At 42.3% G+C, this 20,066-nt stretch overlaps 1 protein-coding gene across 1 annotated transcript in view; it reads right to left on the bottom strand.

The window, feature by feature from the left end:
- The window catches only part of LOC149469954 (cyclin-dependent kinase inhibitor 1B-like), a 43,773-nt gene extending 28,389 nt beyond the window's left edge, over nucleotides 1-15,384 (bottom strand). Inside the window, exon 1 of the mRNA XM_089668177.1 lies at nucleotides 15,198-15,384. The gene's annotated coding sequence lies outside the window, so the exon portion shown is untranslated. The remainder of the gene's footprint in view (nucleotides 1-15,197) is intronic.
- Between the last annotated feature and the right edge of the window lie 4,682 nt (nucleotides 15,385-20,066).

Here is a 20,066-nt window from a genome sequence, read left to right on the forward strand (position 1 = left end):
GGATACAGGCAGGGGGATTCCTTCATTCATCTTGTATGTGTGGATAGAGGCAGGGGGGATTCCTTCATTCGCCTTGTATGTGTAGATAGAGGTAGGGGGGATTCCTTCATTCACTTTGTATGTGTGAATACAGGCAGGGGGGATTCCTTCATTCACCTTGTATGTGTGGATAGAGGCAGGGGGGATTCCTTCATTCACCTTGTATGTGTAGATAAAGGTAGAGGGGATTTCGTCATTCACCTTGTACTGTATGTGTGGATAGAGGCAGGGGGGATTCCTTCATTCACCTTGTACTGTATGTGTGGATAGAGGCAGGGGGGATTCCTTCATTCACCTTGTATGTGTAGATAAAGGCAGGGGGGATCCTTCATTCACCTTGTATATGTAGATGAAGGTACAGGAGATTCCTTCATTCACCTTGTATGTGCAGATAAAGGTAGGGGGGATTCCTTCATTCACCTTGTATGTGTAGATAAAGGCAGGGGGGATTTCTTCATTCACCTTGTACTATATGTGTGGATAGAGGCAGGGGGGGATTCCTTCATTCACCTTGTATGTGTAGATAATGGCAGTGGTGGGGGGTTCATTCCCCTTGTACTGTATGTGTGGATAGAGGCAGGGGGGATTCCTTCATTCACCTTGTATGTGTAGATAATGGCAGTGGTGGGGGGTTCATTCCCCTTGTACTGTATGTGTGGATAGAGGCAGGGGGGATTCCTTCATTCACCTTGTATGTGTAGATAATGGCAGTGGTGGGGGGTTCATTCCCCTTGTACTGTATGTGTGGATAGAGGCAGCGGGGATTCCTTCATTCACCTTGTATGTGTAGATAAAGATAGGGGGGATTCCTTCATTCACCTTGTATGTGTGGATGGAGGAACCTGTTATTTTTTTCTTTTTTTTTCAGCCAGCAGGCTGCACATTATAGGACAAGAATTGAACTGAAATCTCCACATAAAAAGAAAAAAAAAACAGACAAGGGTTCTAATCCTCCTTCACTTTATCCAAAATCAGAAACATTTTCCCTTTAGTTTTACTCTAAAATGAAATCCTTTTACATTAGCTGTGGGGATACTTGGGTGCATAGCAAACCAGCAGCTCAGAAATTGCCCTTGACCATGAATTTCTTTGTGTGTTTATGGACAGTTCAGTGTTTACCTAGTACACGTGTCTGTGTATATATGTTTCAGACAAGTGATTCCAGGGTATTCATGATAACAGCCCAGAGATAAGGATGCTAGAGATCCTGCAAAGGGGTATACGCTAGGTTTGGTCCAGCTCTAAAGACAAACTACTGGGGGGATTAACAAAGATTAATGTGTCTTTTTAAAGTGTAAGGGCCTGTTCCCACCTGATGCATCTGGATTTGTTCAGAAAACAATAGACAATAAAAATGAATAGTTTGCAATGGGTGTAGTTCACACCATTGCATTCTATGGATGTGTGGTTTAAAAAAAAAAAGGCGTATCCTGCATTATTTTGGATTGCAATGCCAGTGAACATGCAACACAACTTATTAAAAAAAAAAAAGAACTCTGAAGTTTGACTACGATGAGGACTCAAAGTGGCAGATTCACGAAAAATGGTGCGCACAGAATCTGGTGCAGCTGTGTATAGTATACAAACAGCTTCTTGTTTTTATTGTCAAAGCTTAATTGAACAACCTGAAGTTAGAAGCTGATTGGTTACTATGCACAGCTGCACCTGAATCTGTGCGCACCAGTTTCAGTATATCTTCCACTATGAGTCCTCATAGCAGTCAAACTTCATTTTGTTTTAGTAAATCTCCCCTATAATGTGTACTTTCTGTACCTGCTGAAGTGTGCAGCGGAGAACTGCAAAGCATTAAAAAATGTAACGCAATGCATTGCAAAATGCATACAAATGCTGGTATATATGCAGACATTTTTTGTGCATTTTTTATTGTATTTTGGTATGAATTAACCCAAAGGCCTCATATACACATTAACTCCCCTAGGCGTTAAGCTCTCCTGGCAGCACAGCAAAAAAAGCTAAACATGGCAAAAACACATGTAAACGCAATACCACATTTAGCTACGATTAGCGCTTGGACGTTTATTGATTTGATTGGCCAGAGTATTTTCCATTGACACGGATGAAAGTGGCTAGCGTTTAGATGTGTTTAGCAGCATTTACACACATTTTTGCAGCATTTAGCATTCTGTTACGAACATTTAGCAGCCCCTAAATTCTGTTAAAAGCTTATGTGTACATGGACATATAGGCTTGTATTGAGTTGAAAAAAAATGCCAAAAGCTCCTAATCTCAAGTTTATAGTCCTTTCACACGGGGCGGACCTGTGTAGTGGATCCTCATGTTCAGCGGGGGATCTATCCGCTGATCCTCGCTGAACAAGCGGATGATAGTGCTGCAGAGCCGACACAGAGCAGCTCGCTCTCCTCAATGGGCTGTGGGAGGAAAATGAACCACCTGTCCATTTTCATCCAACCCAATCCGACGGACGGAAGAAGAATTGGATCCTCATCCATCCCTTTTTGGTGGATCGGAAGTCGGTGGGTGTAAACGGACACATGTCCGTTTACACCCACTGCGCCATAGAGGAGAATGTAGGTTCCAATCGGGTCCACCTGAAAAACAGGAAGGCAGAACCAATTGGAACGTCCGTGTGAAAGAGCCCTTAGGAACAACAGTGTACATGGGGCCTAAATATGGTCACACATTTTGCATGCCAAATCAACAATGCCAATGGACAAGTTCTATGCGTTTTTTCGTCAAATCATGTTAAAAGTGATATATATATATTACTTTTTTATATGTTAAAAAAATGAAGAATATATTTAAAAAAAACATATTTTTAAAAATATATTTTTAAAAAATATATTCTTCAGATTTTTTTTTTAACATAAAAAAGTAATTTTAACATATATTTTTACATATATTTGTAAATGCATTCCAAAAATGTAGATTGGTATTTCTAAAGACACAGAGTAGTTTAGTGGTTAGCACTTCTGCCTGGCAGTACTAGAGTCATTGGTTCAAATCCCAGCCACAGCACCACCTGCCTGGAGTTTGCATGTTCTCCCTGTGTCTGCATGGGTTTCCTCCAGGTACTCCGGTTTCCTCCCACACTCCAAAGACATGCTGGTAGGTTAATTGGATCCTCTCCAAATTGTCCATAGTATGTGTATGTATGAATGTGAGTTAGGGAGCTAAGATTGTACACCCCTTGAGGGTTAGGGACTGATGTGAATGTACAATATATATATGTAAAGTGCTGAGTAAATTGACAGTGCTATATAAGTACCTGAAATAAATATTTAATTTTTTTTAAATTGAAATATATTTTGATATATTGAATATGGCCAAAATTGTAGTATTTCAAATATATGACAATATATTTGGGAAGAATATTTTTAAAATATATTTTCCTTCCATATAGGGCTTTTCAGAGTGCAACTAATTAGCCGCTGTCAGGTGTTCAGGAGGTGATTCTGACACCTCCTAAACGTGCAAATGAGGCCTTAGTGTACATATAGAGATTGGTGTGTTCTTATTTGTACACCAGTTTTTTAAAACTTCCCGGATACATTACTGGTAGCCTTCACTGCAGTGTTTTTAGTGAATGTACAAGGCATATGGTTTTTTTGTTTATTGCCAGAGATGACATAAGGAAATGTCAGTAGGTTCCATTGTAATGGAACAGTTATAAAATTAAAATGTATATTTCTAGACTCTATGGTTCTAGAAAAATGTGTCCTGTATTTCTCTGTGATATTGTGTGCCTGTCATGTAAGTACCTAATGATCAGAAATAAGGAAAGATGAAGTCAGAGGTGAAAAGAAAAACTTGTTGCCTAGAGAAAAATAAGAAAAGATCTGCTATAGACATAACAGTGACTATTACATTTTCCTGCGGCACGGACAGGAGGGTTTCCTGTAGTAGTGTGTAAAAGGCTGAGTCAGTGAGCTGCTAATTACAGCACAGCGTCATGCAGTGTCATCTGGGCCCCGGTTTAGTCACACTTCTCGGGGAGGAGATAGACACTGCCTGGGACATGTCCAAGCGTATTCCTTTACAGTCACGCCATAGAATACCCTATGTGACTCCATTTACTACAGTATTTTATCCGAAGAATGCACACAAATATCCCAATGTACAGTCAGGTCCATAAATATTGGGACATCAACACAATTCTAACATTTTTGGCTCTATACACCACCACAATGGATTTGAAATGAAACTAACAAGATGTGCTTTAACTGCAGACTGTCAGCTTTAATTTAAGGGTATTTACATCCAAATCAGGTGAACAGTGTAGGAATTGCAACAGTTTGCATATGTGCCTCCCACTTGTTAAGGGACCAAAAGTAATGGGACAATTGGCTTCTCAGCTGTTCCATGGCCAGGTGTGTGTTATTCCCTCAGTATCCCAATTACAATGATCAGATAAAAGGTCCAGAGTTCATTTCAAGTGTGCTATTTGCATTTGGAATCTGTTGCTGTCAACTCTCAACATGAGATCCAAAGAGCTGTCACTATCAGTGAAGCAAGCCATCATTATGCTGAAAAAACAAAACAAACCCATCAGAGAGATAGAAAAAACATTAGGCGTGGCCAAAACAACTGTTTGGAACATTCTTAAAAAGAAGGAACACACCGGTGAGCTCAGCAACACCAAAAGACCCGGAAGACCACGGAAAACAACTGTGGTGGATGACCAAAGAATTCTTTCCCTGATGAAGAAAACACCCTTCACAACAGTTGGCCAGATCAAGAACACTCTGTAGGAGGTAGGTGTATGCGAGTCAAAGTCAACAATAAAGAGAAGACTTCACCAGAGTGAATACAGAGGGTTCACCACAAGATGTAAACCATTGGTGAGCCTCAAAAACAGGAAGGCCAGATTAGAGTTTGCTAAACGACATCTAAAAAAGCCTTCACAGTTCTGGAACAACATCCTATGGACAGATGAGACCAAGATCAACTTGTACCAGAGTGATGGGAAGAGAAGAGTATGGAGAAGGAAAGGAACTGCTCATGATCCTAAGCATACCACCTCATCAGTGAAGCATGGTGGTGGTAGTGTCATGGCGTGGGCATGTATGGCTGCCAATGGAACTGGTTCTCTTGTATTTATTGATGATGTGACTGCTGACAAAAGCAGCAGGATGAATTCTGAAGTGTTTTGGGCAATATTATCTGCTCATATTCAGCCAAATGCTTCAGAACTCATTGGATGCCGCTTCACAGTGCAGATGGACAATGACCCAAAGCATACTGCAAAAGCAACCAGAGTTTTTTAAGGGAAAGAAGTGGAATGTTATGCAATGGCCAAGTCAATCACCTGACCTGAATGCTACTGGTGCCTCCTGGGATATGCACGTCACATATCTCAGGAGGCATTGGTTCACATTTGTGAAAGAATGGAGTGGGCCTGGCAGAGCATCATGGGAGGGGGCTGCCTAAACACGAAAGAGACAGCCTTTTCCTGATGATGTTATGGAGGAAGATGGCGATATGGGACCTGAGTGGTGGCAGCAGAGAAGCAGATTGCAGGAGGACAACGTAGGACTCATTGTGTGGGTAAGTATTTGAATTGAGGACAACCCAGCATCAGGGGGTTTCAAAAAATATTTAAATGGGGAGAGTGAGGTTCCTCTTTATGTGATCCGATAAAGGGTATCATTTATAGAGGAACTTCATTCCTATTAAGGGGGAAGTAAAGTTCCTTTTTACCAGATTCCCTTTATCGGTTAGCTTAAAGAAGAACTTCACTCCCCGCTAAGTTTCTTTTTTTTTCTCCCTTACCTAGACTGCTGGATGCCCTCAAAAACATAATCAAATAACCAACAAATTTAGCACTATCTGGATTCCGTGATGCCTTTTTCAATAATGACATCATGAGAGGGCTGGCATGTCTCATTCCAGGTTTTTAAACCATTTCCCCTGATGATGCAGCCCTAAACATGTGCAATGTGAGCAGCAGTGCCCCAAATTCTCATGGGATGTGTAATCTAAGTATTCCTGTAGGCTTTTGGAAGGGGGGGGATATGCCTAGATGAGAAAATATATACAACCAGTGAAGTGAATGGCCTCAGATGAAACACAGAGATGAAACAAATCCTACATAAGCTGTACCTGCCTATCTGCAGTCTTCTCTTCTCTACATCAGTTCTGTGTTGAATTTATAACACTTGTCTTAGAATTCAGAAAAAAGGGGGCGGAAGCTGAAAATACACACTGCAGAGCTCAGTGAGAGGAGCTCTGAGAGCTGATTGGAGGGAAGGGACACACCTCCTTCACACAGCTCACAGGAAGAGAGCTGATGCTGTCAGTTTTCTGGAGGTCCCTCCCCTGTCACCATTTTCTCTTGGTGTCAGGAAAACTTCTCAGAAGTGATTCTGACAATTAGTGCTCTTACTTGAGACAAGTACACACTATAGAGGGATTTGCTTTGTTAATATTTCATGTCTGAGGTTTACAAGCACTTTAAGTTAACCAACAAAGAGTATCACATAAAATCCAAACTTTCTAAATACTTCTCTATAACTAGAGGAAAAGAAAGGGGACATGCAGATTATAGCAACCAAGCAGATTTGATCCATCATTGGTAAGCACAGACAGACAAATACTGAAAACTGACATCTGATTGGCTGCTTTTGACAATGCTCTTATTGCTCTTGATCACGTTTTTGTGAATCATACAGTGAAACAAACAATATAAAGAGCAAACGTGACAATCGAGAATTAATTGTAAATCAAGGTGATATTTTCATGTCATTTCATCCAGTTGTTTGTGTAGCTTTAGCAGAGAAACAGCATTGTTTTAATAAAAGCTGATGCAAAAGTTACATTTTCCATAATTAGATCCTTGAGCATGAGGTTGCATTCACTGCCCATGCTATTGCATGCCAAGTCTGCGCTGATGCAACTTGTCGCCAATTAACTTGTCAATGTGTGCCCAACTGTGAAGCTCAGTTCACCTTTTCAGAACAAGAGGGTTGACAGTACTTGGCATTCAGTGAAACTGTGATTTGTCTACACCTGCAATCAGCTGATCTAATACAGTCTAATGCAGGCCATAGACGGGTCGAACATCGGCCAATTTTTCGAAAAAAAAAACGAAAAATCAGTAGTTCGTTCGGATGATGTTACCACCAACGTTAAAAAAAATCAGCCGACTAAACCATAAAGTTAACCCCATAACTTCCTTCCCTTGCAGGTCACGGCTCATGCGCAGACTTTTTATCGGTAAAACGATCAGCCGATTTGGCCATCATTGCCTGGAAAATCGGCCAATCGTCAAAATCGTCCGGGAATTTTCCAACATGACCGAAAAAAAATGCAAAAAACGGCCGACTAATTACCCCACTAACAGTGAGAAAATCGGCGATTTTTTTTCCGGCCGATTTTCGACCCGTCTGTGGCCGGCATTTGGATAGGTTCACACCTATGCAGTTTGTGTTTGACCCGTTTCTACATTCCGTTTTGCATTTTTTGCACCTGAGTTTTTGATGTGTTTTGCGGTTTTCTTTTTCTTGTTGCTAGGCAGATTTAAAACGCAAAACACATCAAAAACACAGCAAAAACGCACTACATGCTTCTCTGCAGCGTTTCCATTGACGTCTATGAAACCAAAAATGCACCTTTTTGGGTTAAAAAAAATCCCTGATCCTTTCCAAAAAATGCACCAACAATTTCCAAAAAATGCACCGGGTGAAAACGCGGAGATGTGAACGTGTCCCATAGGATATCCTGTTAAATGGACTGTAGTGTGGAAAACACTTAGGTGTGAACCTAGCTTAAAGACTAGCAGAAGCCATTAATTATCATAAAGCCAGAAGTGTGACAATTTGTTTTCGGAAGACAAAATTGGAATAGAAGGGGTGTCCTTAGACCTCAGAAGCACGCATGTCTGTGCATCGGTCATAAAAAAGGACCTAATATTTAGATAACAGCTAACTCATAGGATGTCCTCTGCTCTTCCAGCTTTCTTCTGCCTTTACGAAGACAAAAGTGGGATCTTCTACCCACTCACTCAATGAGCCATCATGCTCCTATGCAGGGGCGGACTGACCATTCGAACACTCGGCCACTGCCCGAGGGCCCGTGGGTCAGTAGGGGGCCCCATGAGAAGCCCCTGGAACCTTTCATTGGCTTTTTTGGGTGTTGGTGAGTAGACAGGGGCCCCATGATCCCTTATTGCCCAGGGGCCCTGTGTGCGAAAAAGACTGACATCTACTTGTGTTGTGGATTAGTAGAACAATTCCAAGAAGCACTGACCATATTAAACAAGCCAATACACAGACATTAACACTGTTAAAATGATACTAAACCCAGGACCCTGCATTCACTATATCTGGTCTCCCACAGTACACACAACATGGAAATGCAATTATTCTAGTAAATATAAACTGCTAAATACCTTTTCTCATCAGCAGTTAAAGCAGTCTTGTGACTTCAGCAGAGCACTGGCTAAAGTTTGTAGGAGGAGTTTTCTTTCTGCTCTATGAGGATGTGAAACCCTTGATCCTCTGTCTGGACAGTGCTGATTGGCCCTGTGCTGATCACATGCACTCTCCCAAGAAACAGACAGATTCAGTCTGCATCAGGTGGTCATGTCAGCAAGAGGAGGGGCAGAGAAGACAGGATCAAACAGCCTTTTCACACAATGCAGAGGATTAACCCCTTAGGTTCCACAGTGAATATAACAAGCATGCTTTACTGCATATACAGACTGATGTTACTGTTGTGGGTTTAGTAACACTTTAAGACAACTAAAAAATAGTATTATATTTTTATACAATGAATATTTTGTTCTATTATGTGCAAACCTTCCTCGTCAGGGAGGAGACAGGCTAGTTAATCTAGTCTTACACTACTCACTTGATACAATCTGCAAAGCTTTAAATGACATGTTTACGATAGTGTGCATGATAATTTGGTGTGTCACCTCTAATTAGGACTTATACGTAAGTTATCCTTAGGTTTCTATAAGCCACAGGAGACTTGCAGCTTGCCACAGCCACTCCTTATGTTGCACTTAATACTTTGTGTAGCCACGCAGAGCTTCCCACACCTAAAAAATTATGGGTTATTATTACCAAACTTCTAAGCTGAAAGTTTAAATTAGAGATCTATGCTTCAAAAACCTTTGAAAGACCTGAAAAGGTTCAGCTTTCTATATCTGAAGGCAACACCACAAATCGGAAAGATTTGCTAACTTGCAGGAAGAACTTTGAAGTTTGGAAAAATGTGGTTGTATAAAAGGGGAGCTGTACAGAAATGTACAATAGCATTACATGGACTGTATAGTACTAAATGTTGTCTCATAATGATAAATATGAAACATTGCATGACTTCTGTAGAAATTTAGCCTATAGCAGGTTCATTTTCACATGCTTTCCCCTATACAATTTGCTCCTTTGTTGTAAATAGCCAACTGTTTACAGAGCTGAATAGCTCAAGCTTGGATCAATGTAAGTATTCATACTCCATAACTGTGGAACTTCTGTGGAAGTGGAAAACCAATGTAATAGTCAATACTATGAGATTGACTATTGCAATTTTTTAGGTACTCTATTTTTTTTTTAATGAATACATGACGTCTGCTGATCGGTCAAGGCGCTACTGCGGTGATCAACACGTGCCCCCTCCCCCCCCCCGGTAACTGCCAGGTATCTGCCTTTCTGCATAGTGAGGTAAGGAGTTGCTTTCTTGCCACAGATGCCATTCACACAGCATCTATTTTTTTTAAGACAATGGGGTTGATTTACTAAAACTCGAGCATGCCATATCTGGTGTAGCAGCGCATGCTAGCCAATCAGCTTCTACCTTCAGCTTGTCCAATTAAGCTTTGACAATAAAACATTGAGGCTCACTGGTTTCTATGTAAAGCTGCACCAGATTTTGCACTCTCCAGTTTAGTAAATCAACCCCAGTGTATTCTTTGAGTGACCAAAGTGGAGCTGTCCACCTATGAGCAAGCAGCAGATGCCTTGTATTCATATAAAAAAAACAAAAAATTATATATATATATATATATATATATATATATATATATACACACAAGACCTGGAAAACCGCAGTAATCACAGTAGTAGCACCCACCACTACAGTGATTCCCTGCTTTGACAGTAGTCCCACAGGTATGGAGTATGTATATTTACATTGGTGCAATAAGAACCATACCTGGAGTTCAGCTTTAAGGAGCATTGGCTCCCGGGATTTGTCCAGCCCTGTTGTAATATCACAGGCTTCTCGTGAACTGGATTACTTTCATTCTAAAAGAAGGAGGCAATCACAGCAATATCACTCCTCATGTGTAATATAAGGTTTATAAAGTGCCAAAGGTAATGTGAAATCAGTTAAACATGTTTCAGATTTTATTTTAGGAGATGACTAATATTACTCCAACAGTGTCAGCATATGCTAATGTGACCCTAAAGGCTTGCTAATGTCTCTGCAGCATTAGTCTGCTTTCCATTCCTTTTGAACTCACAGATGCAATTGCAGATCATATAAAAGGTATAATCATTTTGATCCTATCGTTCTTGGTTCCACTTTTTGAACTGAAGCTTGGGTTTTTGTGGCGTGCTGATTTGGCTCTCATTGAATTAGAAATCAAAATGAACTTTGATGCTTTTAGTGACTGCAAGGAGATTAAGGCAGCCTAAAGGTAGTAGGTATATGATTAGATCACCATAACCATATGACCATCTGTAGGTCATCACAAGGGCATACTTCTCCATGGTGGATGTATGTTTGCAGCACTATCTGAGTGTTCAGTATCTTCTGTATGGGATTTCTACATTCGAAACCAGTTTGTGAAGGTTCACAGGGCATCCATCACATGCTCTAAGATGCTGCTTCATGAATTTTACATCTACCACAATCTGAGCTTTTGTAGGGATGTTTTTGTTTGTTTTTCAGGCTTGAGCATTTTTTTATTAATATTTTTAGACAATGGAAAGTCAGCACTAGATGAGTTTATGCATGGTTTTTCATGCAATATAAGACACTCCCATTGAAATTCATTAGAAGAAAAATGTGCAACTCTGCCCTAAATTAAGTTTTTGTACATTTTCAAGTTATGAGTTTCAAGTGACACTATGCTCTGATGTGAATAGGTCTCACTGAAAATAATGGAGATCCTAGCACCCAAGACCTGAAGCTTTAAAGTGGTTATAAACCTCAAACATGAAATATGAACCAAGCATATCCCTTCCCTCTATAGCAGGTCTTCAAACTGTGGCCCGAGGGCTGGATGTGGCCCTTTGCTACCCTTTATCCGGCCCTTGGGGCACTATTCCTCCCACTGAGACCAACAATGGGGCAGTACTTCTTCCCATGATACCAATGATGGTGTACTATTCTTCCCACTAATATCAATGGTGAGGCAGTACTCCACCTCCTACTGACCAACAACCCTGAGGCAATGTTTATTCTCACTGATGCTGGGGCCAGGACATATTCTATCTTCACTGGCCCTAATCCGGCCATCCTAAAGTCTGAATGACAGTATACTGGCCCTTTGTTTGAAAAGTTTGGAGACTCCTGCTCTATAGTGTGTACTTATCTCTATTAGAAGCACTAAGTGTCATTTCTGACTGTTGCTTTGCTCCTCAGCTATCAGCATGAAACACTTCTGAAAAGTTTACCAGACATCAGGAGAATAAAGGTGACAAGGGAGGGACCTCCAGAAGATTGACAGCCTCAGCTCTGTTCCTGTGAGGTGTAGGTGTGTGTGTGTGTGGGGGGGGGAGGGGGTTCTTCCCTCCAATCAGCTGTCACAGCTCTCCTCAATGAGCTATGTTCTAAACTCAATCAGCCCTTTGAACTGATGTAGAGAAGGGAATACTGCAGATAAACAGGTACAATTTATGTAGAAGGATTTGTTTTATCTCTGTGTATCACTTGAAGCCAGTCAATTCACTGGGTACATGTAAAAAATTACAACCACTTTAAACCATGCTGCAAATCTGCAACCAACACCAATACCAGTGCTTCCAATCTGCCCATATGACTATTTTAGACACTTGTGACAAATTCCTGATTACAGATTACGATGACTGTAGCAATGCACTTGCTTTATTGTCACATATATTGTATAAACATTTGCACACCTTTATAACCTTTATACATGTTAACTATTAAACATCAATATTATAATTAGGGAAGAACGAGCTGCAGAGCAAGTTTCAGTGTCAGATGTTCAGGGCTGACTGTACTGTACAGGGGGAATAAACGTTGCAGCAGTGGATGTACAGTGAATGCAGTTCATTTATTTTTACAGTGCAAATCCATAATAATTGCTTTTGTCCAGAGTTCAGCTTTAAGAAACTGGCTAATTCACATATTCCCCCCCCCCCCCCCCAAAAAAAAAAAATGTTATAGATATTTCCAGATCTTACTAACTGCAATTAGAAACTAGAGAACATGTTTTGTTCAGAACAGGCACACTGCATGCAAGGGAACATTCAAGTCATAATAATGTACACCTAGACATATTGTTATCTAGCAGACCAAATGTTTGAAATGGCTCGTCACGCAACAAATGTGACAAGGTGAGTTAGGTGTGGGATTACCTGAAGTCAACTCCGCTGCTTCTTGAATATTTAACCTATACATTACTGCAGCTGTCATATTTTCCTGCCTCTCAAATGTATGTCAACAGTCATGCTGATAGACAACCAGCAGGTAAAAAAAAGATACATAGAATATAGGGGGATAGATAGATCATTTTGCCAGTACATGTATTTCTTTTTATATATTCCTCGGAGGAGACTGAAACACGTCTACAGCACCATGTATCATGTAAGATATATGACGATGCTTTCAAAGTAACAATGGTACCTTGACTTCTACATAGCTATTATCGCTTGTGCACACTTATTTACATTGGCACTATTTATTTTCTCTATATATACAATTTAGAAATGGCAATATAAACCATGAAGATACCAAAAGAGATCATTTACATCAGGATTGGATAATTGGCTGAGAGGCAAAAAGAAGTGGCTGCTGATGAACCAGGGGCACCTAGATGAGAAGGATAGGAGGGCAGTACTGGAGAAGGACTGAAGGGCAGTACTAGAGAAAGGCAGGAGGACAGTACTGGAGAAAGGCAGGACAGTACTGGAGAATGAAAGGGGGGCAGTACTGGAGAAGGGCTGGATAGACAGTACTGGAGAAGGACAGGAGGGCAATAATGGAGAAGGGAAGCACAGACAGTACTAGAAAAGGACATGAGGGAAAGTACTGGAGAAGAGCAGGAGGGCAGTATTGGAGAAGGACAGGAGGGCAGTACTGGAGAAGGGTTAGATAGGCAGTACTGGAGAAGGGTTGGATAAACAGTACTGGAGAAGGGTTAGATAGGCAGTACTGGAGAAGGGTTGGATAAACAGTACTGGAGAAGGGTTGGATAAACAGTACTTAAGAAGGGTTGGATAAACAGTACTGGAGAAGGGCTGGATAGACAGTACTGGAGAAGGGCTGGATAGACAGTACTGGAGAAGGGCATGAGGGAAAGTACTGGAGAAGAGCAGGAGGGCAATATTGGAGAAGAGCAGTACTGGAGAAGGGCAGGATAGACAGTACTAAAGGACAGGAGGGCAAGTACTGGAGAAGAGCAGGATAGATAGTACTGAAGAAGGGTGGAAGGGCAATAATGGAGAGGGGCAGGATAGACAGTACTGGAGAAGGACAGGAAGACAAGTACAGAAGAAGGGCAAGATAGACAGTACTGGAGAAGGGCATGAGGGCAGTATTGAAAAAGGGCAGGAGGGCAGCACTCAAGTAGGGCAGGATAGGCAGTACCGGAGAAGAGCAAGATGACTGTATTGCAGAAGGGAAGGAGTACAGTACTGGAGAAAGACAGGACAGTACTGGAGAAAGACAGGACAGTACTGGAAAAGGGAAGGAGAACAGCACTGGAGAAGGACAGGAGGACAGTACTGGAGAAGGACAGGAGGACAGTACTGGAGAAGGACAGGAGGGCAGTACTGGAGAAGAACAGGAGGAGAGTATTAGAGAAGGAGAAGAGGACAGTGCTGGAGAAAGACAGGATTACAGTACTGGAAAAGGGAAGGAGAACAGCACTGGAGAAGGACAAGAGGACAGTGCTGGAGAAGGAAAAGAGGACAGTACTGGGAAGGGCAGGAAAGCAGTACTGGAGAAAGGAAGGGGGCAGTACTGGAGAAAAGCAAGAAGACAGTCCTGGAGAAGTGAAGGAGAACAATGCTAGAGATGGTCAAGAAAACAGTTTTGAAAAAGAACAGGAGGACGGTACTGGAAAAGGTGAGTACTAGAGATGGGTAGGCAAGCAATACTGGCTGAGTAGTAGAAGGATAGACGTAATCACCACATTCAGGAAAGCACCAGGACAGTAATCCAGGAAAGGCTCACAGTGGATGGAGGAGACAAGTTAAAGATGACAGGAGTACAGAAGTGGAGTAGAAGGTTAGTTATTGCGATGAGGAGATGCAGCATTGTAGAGGAACCAAGATCCCAGTGATGTACATCACAAGCTGTGAGCACCGGGCAGGACTTGTAGATGTGAGGCAGGAGAGTAGAGCTGGAGAAGAACAGTACCTGAGAGGGGGGACCTCCTGTCATTAGACAATCCAGCACTGGTCGGGCACCAGAGACATCTCCATGTGTCCGGCCTCCGTGACTGGAGAACTTGGACTACTCAGGACTTGGAGAACTCAGGACAGGGGGAAGGGAGGTGGAAGCAGTATTGGTGGGCATCTGATGGATCGCACAGGGACATATGGATTGAAGGCAGAAGGAAAAAATGTGATAGTGGCAATGGACAACTGTGCAGCACCGACAACAGGCAAAAGTTCAGCTCTGGGTGGAGGATGGGGGATAGCAGCCGATCTCCTATAGATATGAAGGGGGGGTTGCAGAAGATCTCCTCCAGGTGAAGGGTGGTTGGTGACCTGAGGATCAGATGTTTCTCTGATGGTGCTTTGAATGGGAGCAGACCCATAGGTATTAGTAGGGACCGGGGCATCCCCTTCACCCCAGACACTGCATTACAGACACTGACAACTCCATCCTCCCTGTACTCATTTCTCTCAGACACTATACAGATAACGTACATGACAGCTCCATGTACACCCCGCATACAGAAATTCACAAGCACAGACCATCTCCTATAAATCCACAGCAGACACCAATGAGAGGATAATTAATTCCATTCCTCGTACCTGTCAGTCGGCTCGCGCTGTCCCCTGTCGCTGTCACTAACACTACAGGCTCGCTCAGTCCCGGCTTACTACTCCGTCCGGGCTATTTAAATCGGGGTGACGTCATTAAACTGGAGATCCCGAAGGGGGCGGGCCTTGTTGGGGCGTGCACGACGTGGCATAATGCCTCCTGCTGGAGGCCCCGCCCTGTCTGCGGACACACGGAGAGCTGGGACTGTTTACACACACGCCGTACAGTGCTGGAGACAGCGGAGGGGGCTAGTGTGGGCGGGGCTGGGGGAGGAGCAATCTGCCAGCTGTCAGGACGTACAGTGTGACAGTCATGATGCTCAACAAGTCATCATGCATCAGTTATATATGGAACTTCAAAACTTCAGTGTATTCTCACAAGGATCTGCTTTGGGCTTGTCAGTGACATCATCAGTGTGAAATAGATCTGAGACAGGAATTCATGGACAGGTGTAACTGACCTTCTCCTGACATATGACCAGGGGCGGACTGACCATTTGGAAACTAGGGCATTGTCTGAGGGCCCGGGGTCAGTAGGGGGCCCCATGAGATGCCCCTGGTACCTTTTTCATAGGCTTTTTTGAGTTTGGGCAAAGACACAGGGCCCCATGATCCCCTATTGCCCCGGGGGCCCCATGAGTTGTCAGTCCGCCCCTGCACACAACCTTAACCATTATCAATGCCAGAGTCTATTTTGCATGTTTTCCCACATAAAATCATTTTAAGCGTGAAGTGCAGTTAAACCCCCCTCAAACACTATATATTATTATTATTATACAGGATTTATATAGGGCCAACAGTTTGCTCAGCACTTTACAGTATAAAGGGAAACAATACAGCAACAATACAGTTCAATACAAGAGGGTTAGGAGGGCCTGATCCTGGGAGCTTACAATATATATTTCTTTGGCCGTTCCTAACCTCGAAAACCACTAAGCAACTTATTCACTCCCTGGTTATCCCTCGCCTTGACTATTGTAACTCCCTCCTCATTGGCCTACCTCATCGCAGGCTATCCCCTCTTCAGTCTATCATGAATGCTGCTGCCAGACTCATCCACCTAACTAACCGTTCTGTATCTGCCACCTCTCTCTGCCAATCCCTCCACTGGCTTCCCATTGCCCAACAGATAATATTCAAAACACTAACAATAACATATAAAGCCATTTATAACTCTGCCCCAAATTTCATCACCAATTCTGTCTCCAAATATCACCCAAACCGTACTCTCTGCTCCTCGCACGACCTCCTGCTCTCTAGCTCCCTTGTCTTTTCCTCCCATGCTCGTCTCTAGGACTTCTCCAGAGCTTCCCCCATCCTCTGGAATTCTTTACCCCAATTTATCAGACTATTGCCTACTCTGCTCACTTTTAGGCGATCTCTGAAAACCTCTCTTCAGGGAAGCCTATCCTGCCCTCAGCTAATACTGGAATCTTCTACTCTTCCTACCAGTCCATCCCCCACAGTTACTACCTTTTGTACCACTAGCCCCTCCCTCTTAGATTGTAAGCTCCGAGGAGCAGGGCCCTCCTATCCCTCTTGTATTGAACTGTATTGTTGCTGTATTGTCTCCCATTATATTGTAAAGCACTGAGCAAACTGCTGGCGCTATATAAATCCTGTATAATAATAATTTGTTTTATTTCAGGTACCTATATAGTGCTGTCAATTTACGTAGCGCTTTACATATATTTGTACATTCACATCAGTCCCTAACCCTCAAGGGGCGTGCAATCTAAGGTCCCTAAATCACATTCATACATGTGCATATTACTTTAGACAGGAGCCAATTAACCTAACAGCATGTCTTTGGAGTGTGGGAGGAAACCGGAGTACCCAGAGGATGAAGAAGGAGGGACCACCTAGGACATGGGACTTTGAAGGCTTAAATAGTACCAATATTAAAAAAGTAAAACTTTTTATTTGTGAAAAAATGGTTGTGACACATACAATACATCATATAGAGTCATAGTACAGAATCAAAAGCAGAATATGAATTTACATGATACCTTATAGTCTGTAGATATACTTTCAATACATGAAAGTGCACTTTCATGTATTGTAAGTATATCTACAGATTATAAGGTATTAAATGTTATGGATATGAGACTTGTTTCAAACAAATATGCTTAATCTTGTAGATGATGTCATCCATATGCAGAGTTCTTCTCTTCCCTGAGGAAGGAGTGGAACCACTTTGAAACGTGTTGTCCTAAACACATTGTAATAATTAGAATAGTATCTCTGCAGTTTTTGTATATCAATGATGATACCATAATTCATATCCTCTATGGCCAGTCAAACATAATCATACTGGGTATCCTTATCATGTAAATTCATATTCTGCTTTCGATGCTGTACTATGACTCTGTATGATGTATTGTATTGTATGTCTATGTGTCACAACAATTTTTTCACAAATAAAAATTTGTACTTTAATATTTTTGGTACTATTTAAGCCTTCAAAGTTCCAAGTCCTAGGGGGTCCCTCCTTCTTCATCTAATTGTTATTTTGGGGATGGTGGCTTACAATTGGGAATTGTCCCTCTTTTCCTTGTAGAGTACCTGGAGGAAACCCACGCAGGGACAGGGAGAACATGCAAACTCCAGGCAGGTGGTGCCATGGCTGGGATTCAAACCAACGACCCCAATCCTGCCACGCGGAAGTACTAACCATTTAGCCACTGTACTGCCCACACATATATATATTATAGAGCAGAGACACTGGAGAATAAATTGATGGGAGTTCTTTCTTTATATGACACTCAATATTAGTGCAATGGTTTATCAAGCACATAATATAAGCAAAAAATAAACTAAAGTTAATTGTAGGACACTCAAAGAAAAGATATTAGCCCTGGTTCACATATATGCGGCCATGCGTGCCGCGTTTTGCGCAGACACGAGAGCCCATTCATTTGAATGGACTCCCGTGCCCCATGACATGCAGGGAAGAAGTCCCTGCACTTCTTCTGAAAACGCAACCTGGGTACCCAGTACGGTTGTGTTTTCCAGTGCGGGTGGCGTGCTATTAGAACTGTGGTTGAACTGGATGGACTTTTGTCTTTTTTCAGCCAGACTAACTATGTAATGGCACCCGCCCACGGGTCCGCATTCCTCTGTGCGGGTGGTGCGGCTGCACGGCTTTTCGTGAGGATCTGCAGCTGCACCACCCGCACATATGTGAACCTTGTCTTACCCATTTTTTTGTGCAAAGTAAATGGATACTCAACATTTCAAGCTTTGAAATTATGCGTAAAACAGCATCAGACTTCAGTACCTGGAATTATCTATAGGTGATGCTTTAAATGTCCCCACAGTTCATCAGTTTAGAGATAACGTAAAATTATGGGCCTAGAAATATTGCTCTCACTGGCATGTGCAGCAATATGTAATACAGTATGTATACTGCAAATTGTTATTATTATTATACAGAAGTTATATAGTTTCTGCAGTGTTTTACAATATAAAGGGAGGTAGTACAGTTACAATACAAAAGGGTTAGGGGGGCCCTGCTCATGTGAGCTTACAATCTAATATCAATTGACATTTTTGTACATAGGAGCCTTAACACGTGTTTAGGTTCATATATTGGGGGGGGGGGGTCAAGGTTTTTTTTTCTTAGTGGGGAGGGGTTATGTGCTTAGATGTAACTTTTTTTTTCACTAAATTTTATTTGTATCACAGAGGGGACCAGGTATTCGAACGGGTGCAGGCTGTCAGAATACAAAAGCTGGCACTGCAGATTTGTCTATTTGCACTGTTTAGCATAAATATATACAAAATATAAAGACAAAGTTTGTCTGTGTATGACCAGCTTTATTCTCTCTTCCTGTGATTCATCACATGAGTTTATCCAGTTTTCCTTGTTTTGGAAGTGAAGGAAGAAAAGGTATATTATATTTACTTTTTTCAACTTTTTTTTTTTCAGTTACTTCCTGGTTTCTGGCCAAGGCAAAAACAATGTCATACTCCCAAAAGACTTAATTGCAATTTTTTTTTCATCTGGAGGAAAAAGAAGAGGGGCTTTCTCAGCTACGCATGCCTTCCTGCCTGTATGCCTGAGCTAAGGGTAGATGAATTCCAGAAAGTAAATGCAACATGAATCACCTGCCCTTTTTCAAGACAGCATTGGCTAGAAGAATTAGAGGGGGGGAGGTTCTAAGTGATTTCTCAGCAAAATAAAGCATGAAGACATGAATGGATGAGTGAATATGCTTTGGATATTAAAAAATATAAAAATTAATTCAATGGCATTACCAGTTTTTGGTGCTCACATACAGTTTAATTCCACTTTAAGTATGTTAATGTAGCACCCTCTAAGTGCAGCTAGGGGGAGCTAGACCCTAATTGTTAGTCAGGAACTGGTTAGCAGCTCGGGTGTAATAGCCAGAGGGATCAAACTGTGGTCAGGGCTGAGAGACACTGCAGGCCAGCCCCTCTGGAATTTCCTCCTGCTCTGGGGCTTTTGAAGGAGGGCCTTGGAGTCAGTGGGAGGATTGGAGGAGTGGCTGGCTGCACTCTTGAAGGATCTCAGCCAATTCCCAACAGAAGGCTTGGAAAGGGGCTGGGACTCCCTTAAATGTGTAGGAGCCTGCTCAGTAGCAGGAGTGTAGTGGTGGGAGAGGTGCAGAGAGCTGGAGGAAGATGTGAGGCTGGAGGAGGAAGGCTGCCAGGAAGCCTAGTGGAATGGGGCCTGTCTGTGAGCCTAGAACTGGAAAGGAGGAAAACTCGGGACTCACTCAGAGGACTACCTGTATGGCAGGGATAGAGCAGCCCAGCTGATAGGACTGGTATTATCAGCCAACCCACAAGCGGTACAGGAGAGGATCTGAGTGAGTACATCTGCACCCCCTGGGC

The sequence above is a fragment of the Staurois parvus genome, unplaced genomic scaffold, assembly GCF_062004578.1.
Source record: "Staurois parvus isolate SC_StPar_1 unplaced genomic scaffold, SC_StPar_1.0 ptg000056l, whole genome shotgun sequence".
NCBI lineage: Eukaryota > Metazoa > Chordata > Amphibia > Anura > Ranidae > Staurois > Staurois parvus.